We start from the raw sequence: 9,171 nt of genomic DNA, 5'->3' as shown, positions 1-9,171 counted from the left end.
GCAGATCCCCTGACTAATGTAGTTACCAATAATACCAAACACCCTGGACATATAGGAGGTCCATGGGTGGGGCAAGAAAGTATAAATACACAGGGGTCTCCACCCAGCTTCCCTTTTGTAGGACACGAAATCAAAACAATGCCCCTTTGTGTGTACAATTAAAGAGAGGTTTCTGGCTTGTGTGGATACCAAAGAAAGGGTGTCACTACTATCACTACGTGCCCCCGGTAGAGGTGCAAAAAATGTAACTAAGACCTTGTCTACATAAAAAGAAATGGACAGCCAGTTTGAAAGGGAATTCCCATGGATGAGAACAAAGAATATCCTTGCATGATATTATTCTACACTATCATTAAAATTTATTCCCAGATTTGGATCACCCCCAATACTTATAATAGTTCCTAGCACCCTTGGGAATAAAAAAAAAAAAAAAAGTCATCTGTTTGGTGCTTGGAGACAAACTTAACACATCTCTTGATACTTTAGAATTACTACAGCATAATATATAATTATCCCAAGCAAACGTACAAACTAATTCTTGGAATGTCTGGCAGCAATTTAAAAAGGACATGTAAGGATTTAACCCTTTTTGTTGTGTGGAGGGCCTCCTGGGAGGGCACCTGAGCACTCTATATTGGTCCCTCTTACCCTTTAAGCCAAGAGAGACCCTCTTGACACAATTCAATTGCTTACAGCTGTTATATGAGCTCTCTGTTCATGTCGAGGTTGAAGTCTCGTTATGGCTGGTGCCATGGATCTGTCTCTCACCCAGTAGGGCGAACTGAACCCACCCTGGAGAAGAAACCCGGGTTCCAAAAGATATGTGATCAGTGCTGGGGCCCCGCCAGTTGGCGAGGGGATCCCAAGACAGGAGCTGGGCATGGAGGCCACGGGGGCATAGGCTACCAAGGAGACAAAACTGAACCTCACGTCACCCTGCTTGGCCCCGGAGGATGGCTGGTTAGCCAGAGACGGGTAAGATTCCTCAAGGAAGGAACAACCTAAGACAGGCACAGTCGCAGAGGGGCCATCAGGAGAGAATTTGGGGATCAACAGAGGTGGGGCACAGACCCTCACCCCCCCAACATTGCAGGGGCCTGAATCCTAGCCCCTTCTGAGGGAGGTCTCCTGCCCCCATGGCTGCTTCGTGCTTCCCATGCCCAGCTCAGATCAGGACCCAGGTGACCGACAGAGACTTGGCCGACAGCAGCTGCCCTCTCACTCCAACAAGAATTGTTTGAGTTGTCTTGTACCCATGTTGTTGGAAGTGGGTTTATGATATCTAAATCCAGCCTACCACCAGGAGTGCTCAGGACCTACTCAAGAAGGCAAACAATCCCTCCCACCAATATTTACAGGGTGAAACAAGATTATTGTTAGAGTAATAAATTTGACAGTAAAATAGTAGTCAAGTTTTCAGGCAAATTTAAATTGGCCAGTTGAAACAAGTGAATATTCTAGAAAAAATAATTGTACTGGACAAAAAGGTGTTCCTAAAGTGTCAACTAAAATTTTTATTGGTACTTCATCTCACGATAAAATTGTGCACCATGTAATGAACCTAAAACAGTAATATTATAGTACAAAAAATTAAAATTTAAAAGCCATCAAGACTACATTATAAAATTTTCAAAAGCCTCCTAACATTTAAATCAAAAGGAGGGGATAGTAGAGGAATATCATGTAAGGAAAAATATCCTGTAAGTAAATTACATCTAGAAAATTAATACTTTAGAAAATTAATTGTAAGGCTAAAAGCAAGACACCCATGAAAAACACACAAGGTGATAAAACAAGCCAGAGGAAAATCATTTGGGCAAAAATTGAAAAAGGATCCCCAGTCAAATTTATAGAAAATATTCCTTTATTAACTTTTGGTCGAGAATATGTTTGTATATTTTCAGAAAACAACTCCGAGACCATGTGGATTCTAGCAAGAGAAGAATCGACAGGACTACTCCAGCCATGAAGACAGAAGAGAAGCAGTCCAGAGACAGAAGACGCTGATGTGGCCTTCCCATACTAGCAGTTAGCAGCGGTGCATCACTGCAGATTGCCCAGGACCAAACCAGACAGAGTCGGACCTGCATTGCCACCAGTTGTCCACCATCCAGAACTGAAATGTCAGTGCTGACATGTACACATAAGGAACTGTTGGATATTGAAATTGGGTCTCAAAAGAACTGTTGGCCCAGAAAGAAACTCACTACAGACCGATTCATTTGCCTGTCACCATAATCATTATTGCTTGTCTCATTTTCGGTTCTTATAAGTGTATTTCTAATAGCACATGATCTCACTCATCTAGGGGAAATGATGAACCACATAGACTGATGGACAGGAACAGACCCGGAGACAGGGAGGCATGGATCAGACTGTCGGGCCTCGGGGGGAGGGTAGGGAAGGGTGGGGATAAAGGGAGAGATCAACCAAAGGACTTGTGTGCAGACATATGAGCCCAACCAGCGGTTAAGGACAACAGGGGGGTGGGGGCATGTGTGGGAAGGGGGGTGGGATGGAAATGGGGGGATGAGGACAAATATGTGATACCTTAATCAATAAAGAAATTAAAGAAAAAAAAAAAAGAAATACATTTAGTTTTTGCCCATTGAGTATTATGTTGGCTGTAGCTTTATCATATACTAGAGGCCCAGTGCATGATTGAATCATGCATGTTTAGGCAGGGAGCTGGGTGCCTGTCTGCTGGTGCACCAGGTCTTTCAGAAGCCTCCGCCCAGCTGGAGGCTTCTGAAAGGCCTGGTGCCTGAGGAGACAGGCACCCAGCTCCCCCGCTTTTGATGGTCCGTGGTGGGTCGTGAGCTCGCTGCCCCAGAGGCCCCTCTGTGCCGCAGCACAGCCATGGCGCAGATGCTGAGCTCGACCCGCCACTGGCGACGCGAGCTCAGCATCCCGCCGGCCCAATCAGCTACCCCAGCCACCCCGAGTCCTGCCCCCCCGCACCTCCGGGCGAATCGTGGGCATAGCGAAGGTACGGTCAATTTGATATTTGTCTATTATTAAGTAGGATGGCCTTTATTATGTTGAGGTATGATCCCTCCATTCCCACTTTCTGAGAGTTTTTATCAAAAAATGTTGCTGGATTTTGTCGAATGCTTTTTCTCCATCTATTGATATGATCATAAAAGTGGCCCGATGCATGAAATTCATGCACGGGGTGGGGGGTTTCCCTCAGCCCTGCCTGCACCCACTTCAATCAGACATTCCTCTCACTATCTGGGACTGCTGGCTCCTAACCGCTCACCTGCCTGCCTGATTACCCCTAACTGCCTCTGCTTGTCTGCCTGATTACCGTTTACCCCTTTGCCTGCCTGCCTAATTGGCCCTAACTGCCCTCCCCTGGTGGCCTGATCTCGTTCCCACCTGCTCTCCCCTGCTCATCTGATCTCACCCCAAAATGTCTCTGCCTGCCTTATCACCCCTAATTGCCCTCCCTTGCTGTCCTGACCTTACCCCCAACTGCCCTCCCCTGCAAATCTGATCTTGCCCTCAACTGCCCTCCCTTGCTGGCCTGATCTTGCCCCCAACTGCCCTCCCCTGCTGGCCTGCTTGCACCTAACTGCCTCTGCCTGCCTGATTGCCCTTAACTGCCCTCCCCTGCTGGTCTGATCTCGCCCCAAAATGCCCTCCCCTGCCAGCCTGATCTCACCCCCAACTTCCTGCCCCTGCTGGCCTGATCTTGCCCCCAACTACCTTCATCTGCCAGCCTGATCGCCCCTAATGGCCTCTGCCTCAGCCCCCAGTACCATGGCTTTGTCTGGAAGGAAGTCGGACATCCAGAAGTTGGCTGGTCAAGTTGGTATAAATAGCATATTACCCTTTTAGTAGCATAGATAGATTACATACGATAGGATTGCTTAAATGGGAGATGATGCCTTTTTCATCAGAAGGAGATGCTCTTGGCAGACAAAACTACATAATCCCTATATCTGGACTGATAGCCAACCACATGCACTACTAGCATTCCCGTTGCAAGAAAAATCCTGCAATAGGGTTTCCTGCTGCACTCTAACCTGCCCCGCCTTCTCCGCCAGCCCGCCTGCTCTCCTTCCTTCTCCCCCGGCCCCGCCTCCGCTCCTCCCTTCTCTCCCGCCCCGCCTTCTTCGCCAGCCTGCCTGCTTTTCTCCCTTTTCTGCCAGCCTGCCCACTCTCCTTTCTTCTCCCCCGGCCCTGCCTTCACTCCCCCCCCACCCCGGCTTGCTTGCTTCTCCGAAACTTTGCTCCCTTCTGCAGCTCTTGGCTGTCCTGATATGCAAATTAGTCACCATCTTTGTTGGGATAATTTGCATGCTCATCCTGATTGGTTGGTGGGCGTGGCTTGGCTGGTGGGCATGGCTTGGGCATAGTGAAGGTGCAGTCAATTTGCATATTTGTCTATTATTAGGAAGGATACTGCCAAACTGGTCATTAAAAAATTAAACTGCTTTCTTACACCTTACACCAAACAGCTGTTGCCCTTAAAACCCCTCTTCATCTCCCACCTTAGGTTCTGCCTTTTTAGTTCACCCATATTAGGTTTTAATTGGTCAGTTTCTATGCCAGTCAGCATCAAAAGCTCCACCTCCTAGGCAGTCATTGGCTCCTCACACTTCACCCATATTTGGTTCTGATAGGTCGATTTCTATGCCAGTCAGGCCTACCAATGGACTTGATCAGAGAAGCAGGGCCAATCTGCAGTCCCCTTGGCAGTCAGTGTTGGGTCCTGGCTCCCGTAGCCGAGGCAGTCAAGCCTCTGGATAGACCGAACCATAGGTTTTTATATATTAGGATTATTTTTATCTTTCAATTTGTTTATGTGATGTATCACATGTATTGATTTGTGAATATTGTACCAGCCTTGCATCCCCAAAATAAATCTCACTTGAGCATGGTGTATGATCTTTTTAATATATTGCTGGATCTGATTTGCTAATATTTTGTTGAGAATTTTAGCCTCTGTGTTCTTCAGGGATATTGTCCTGTAATTTTTTTTCTTTGTAGTGTCTTTATCTGGTTTTTGAATTAGGATAATGCTGACTTCATACAAAGAGCTTTCTTTTGAATTTTTTGAAATAGTTTGAGGAGGATAGGTGTTAATTCTTTGAATGTTTGGTAAAATTCTTCTATAAATCCACCCAATCCAGAACTGTTATTTGCTGGAAATTTTTAAATTATTTCTTCAATTTCATTAGGTGTTATTAGCCTATGCAGGTTTTCTGATTCTCCCTTATTGAGTTTTGAAAGATTGTATGTTTTAAAGAGTTTGTCCATTTCACCCAGGTTGTCCAGTTTGTTGTCATATAATTGTTCATCGTATTTGCTTACAATCCTTTTTATTTCTGTGGTGTCGTTATTATATGGCCTCTTTCATTTCTGATTTTATTTATCTAGGTCTTCTCTATGTTTCTTGATGAATCTGGCTAGGGGTTCATCAATCTTGTTTATCTTTTTAAAGAACCAGCTCTTAGATTTATTGACCTTTTGTCCTTTTTTGTTTGTTTGTTTTTGTCTCTATGTCATTTATTTCCTCTCTGATCTTTATTATTTCCTTCCTTATAATTCCTCTGGGATTTTCTTCCTGTTCTCTTTCTAATTAAATTAGTTTTAGGGGTAGATAGTTTATTAGTGCTTTTTCTTGTTTCTTGAGGTGGACCTGTAGTGTTATGAACTTCCCTCTCAGGACTGCTTTCACCTTGATCCATTGGTTTTGGGTTGTTGTGCGTTCATTTCCATTTGTTTCCAGGAGGTCTTTAATTTTTTGCTTTATCTCATTGGTAACCCATTCATTGATTAATAATATACTATTTAGCCTCCATGCATTTTAGTGTTTTTGAGTTGTTTTTATTTTTATTGTAGTTGGTTTCTAACTTCATGCCATTTGATCCGAGAAGATGCGTGGTATTACAGCAATCTTCTTGAATTTATGTAGACTTGTTTTGTGCCCCAACATGTGGTCTATCTTTGAGAATGTTCCATGTGCACTTGAGAAGAATGTATATTCTGTTCCTTTGGGGAGAAATGTTCAATAAATATCCTTTAGATTTCTCTGATCTAATGTGTGATTTATAGCCTCTGATTCCTTGTTAAATTTTTGTCTGTAAAACTTATCCAATGATATCTGGGTGTGTTAAAGTCCCCTACTATGGCTGTGTTGCTGTCAATATCTTCCTTAAATTCCATCAAGAGTTTTCTTTGTATTTGGGTGCTCCTATATTGAGGAATCAGTCTTATTCAAGGGCTGTGCTGAAAGATTCCTCCTTCTCAGAGGAACAGGCTCTCAGATGTGGTTGTTGGTTGTCTTCCATGGCCCAGGCCTGTGCTTAACAAGTTCTGAAGACTTCAACTTTATAGGAACATTAAAAATATAAGCAGATAATTATTGAATAGAAATAGGGAAAGAGCTATATAGATGATTTGGTGTTTAACTTAAGACACAGTGATCTTTAAAACATCATTCAGGTTGTAGCCTATGCTGTTTGGTTATCAACTTTCCAGTGTCCTAGGAAACAGACATGCCTACAGAAGTGAAAATAAGAAAGTATAGTTCTACTGAAGTTACTCTGTATGAATTATTATTATTATTTATGTATCAAGAGACTTTAGAGTAACTCCAGAGAACTGTCAGTACTTTCAGTCTATTCCTCTTCAACATATTAGTTAAAATAGAAAAACTTCATCAGATTTACAGGGTAAGGTAGAAACTTTAAAAGTAAGGCATTTTGTTCTGTGGTTCAGAAACTCTGAGGAGATGGTTGCATATGTGAAATCTAAAGGAGCACTTTGCCTTCCTGCCCATGTGCCCTTTTCTCTCCTACAAAAGGGATGGCTTGAATAACCCACCTACTTGGCTTCTTATTATTTTTTTAAATATATACTTTTATTGATTTCAGAGAGGAAGGGAGAGGGAGGTAGAAACATCAATGATGAGAGAGAATCATTGATTGGCTGCCTCCTGCCCATCTCCCACTGCGGATCCAGACAGCAACCTGGGCATGTGTCCTGAATGGGAATTGAACTGTGACCTCCTGGTTCATAGGTCAATGTTCAACCAGTGAGCCATGCCAGTCATGCTACTTAGCTTCTTAATGGGAAGAAGAAACGTTCCATTTTGAATATTCACAGGGCAAAGCAAGTTCCCAATGAGATGTACCAAAGTCATATTTTGTGTTACTTCCTACATTAGTTTATGGGGAACAGCTACCAGCAGCAGCTCAGAGTTCTCACTTGAACCATTTTGCTCCCTCATCCCTGAGCACTTAGCTTCCAAAGGTCAGAGTGACTAGCCCAAGGGACTCCTGAGAAGTGCCCAGTGTTCCCCAAGTTCTTTAGGAGAGAGGTCAGGCCCAAGGGTTCTATAGATCTCCTGTGAGTGCAGAGTTTGCTCACAGACAGGACACTAGTGGGCAACAGAGAAAGACACTGTTGGACAGAAGCATTAGAGTGAAAAAAGTTGGAAGTGAATCCTAATGATATTGTTTTGTTTCCTGATGTCCCAGGGCTTGGAAATCAAGATTCACAACTGTGACTTGTCTTAGTGGATAAGACTAGAGCAGGGAAAAGTGCCACTGGGAACAGCATCCTTGGAGAGAGAGTGTTTAATTCCAGCCTTGCAGAAAAATCCATAACCAAGGTCTGTGAAAAAGGGCACAGCATGTGGAATGGGAGAGAAATTGTCATCGTGGACACACCTGGCATTTTTGACACTGTGGAACCGGATGATGACATGCAAAGGGAGATTGCTAATTGCATCCTCCTGACCTCTCCCGGGCCTCACTCTGTGCTCCTGGTGGTCCCGCTGGGCTGGTACACAAGGAAAGCACAAAAGGCCATGGAGAAGATTCTATCAATGTTTGGACCCAAAGCTAGGAGATACATAATTCTCTTATTCACCCGCAAAGATGACTTGGATGGCATGGAGTTCCATGATTACTTAAAGGCAGCACCAGAAAGCATTCAAGATTTGATAGAACAGTTCAAGGATCGTCACTGTGAGTTCAACAATAATGCAACAGGGGCTGAGCAGGAGGCTCAGAGGACATAGCTGCTGGACCTGGTCCAGCACATGGTGAAGCAGAACAAGGGATGATGCTATGCTAATAAGATATACCAAAGGGCCGAGGTGGAGATTCAGAAACAGATTCAAGTAAAACAAGAACAATACAGAGCTGAGCTGGAAAGAGAGAAAAGGCAGTTAAGAGAGGAATATGAAGAGAAAATCAGAAAACTGGAGGATAAATGGGAGCAAGAAAAGAGAAAGACAGAAATGGAGAGGAAATTCGAAGAAAGGGAGAATTACTATTTATTCAGGCAGCTAAATGATAGAGGTGAAGTTGAGAGTCAAGAAGGGATGCTTGACTCAATCTTGAAAATATTGAGAGTAATCTGGACAGAAATCTAATCTCTGTTCAATAAAGATTAGGCTAATGAAAATCTGTCTATATTTCCTATGTGTTTTCAGGTGGGTCTGCCCCATATAACTTATTCCCCAAAGTCAGAGCTCTCTGTTTCTGTCTCTCAGGCTCTCAAGACTGGGGAGTGTAGTAAAGTTCAGTTTTGGGAACTGGTAGCCTTTTGGTTGATGTAAGAGTGAAGGGACACATTCTCAATGTGTAAAATTCCAAAGCAGAAAGTATGGATGCTCTCTATCTTCTGAACTCTCAGCGACAGAGAGAAAATGAATGCAGGAGATCAAAAGCCAATGACCCTAAGCTTTCTCTATATATTATTAGTAAAGTTTCCTCCTCTTGATGCTTTCTAGATTGGCACATAATCTCCACATGTGGCTCCTACTCCTTATTTTTATCTTTAGGATCACAATACTTATTTTACACATGTGGTTAGAGAAATCAATTATTTGCCTTAGATAATCCATAGACAGAGATGTTTATGGAATTCTTTCCATATATACATAAATTTGTTGAATTTAATTTTTATTGAAGGACTGAAATTATTCCTTATCATATGCCCACTGGAGAACAAAGATTTGTCTGGAAAGTGTTTATCAGAACTCAACTAAGTGAAATGCCAGAAAGAGCAAAAGACAAGAGAGTCAACAGTTAACAGAACGATGTTCGGTATGTTCAAATGTTTCTGTAGAAAGTTGTCGACCAACCGGAATGTAACTACTTTGCAGAATAACTAGTTCTCTTGTTTTCTTGTGAAACTAACTGTTGC

At 43.2% G+C, this 9,171-nt stretch overlaps 1 pseudogene; it reads left to right on the top strand.

The window, feature by feature from the left end:
- Positions 1 to 5,888: 5,888 nt before the first annotated feature.
- On the top strand, positions 5,889 to 8,395 carry LOC103304574 (GTPase IMAP family member 4-like; annotated as a pseudogene).
- Positions 8,396 to 9,171: the final 776 nt, after the last annotated feature.

Source organism: Eptesicus fuscus, chromosome 14 (assembly GCF_027574615.1).
Source record: "Eptesicus fuscus isolate TK198812 chromosome 14, DD_ASM_mEF_20220401, whole genome shotgun sequence".
Classification (NCBI taxonomy): Eukaryota; Metazoa; Chordata; class Mammalia; order Chiroptera; family Vespertilionidae; genus Eptesicus; species Eptesicus fuscus.
The sequence above is the reverse complement of the archived record's forward strand: the minus strand, read 5'-3'. Positions and strand labels throughout refer to the sequence as shown.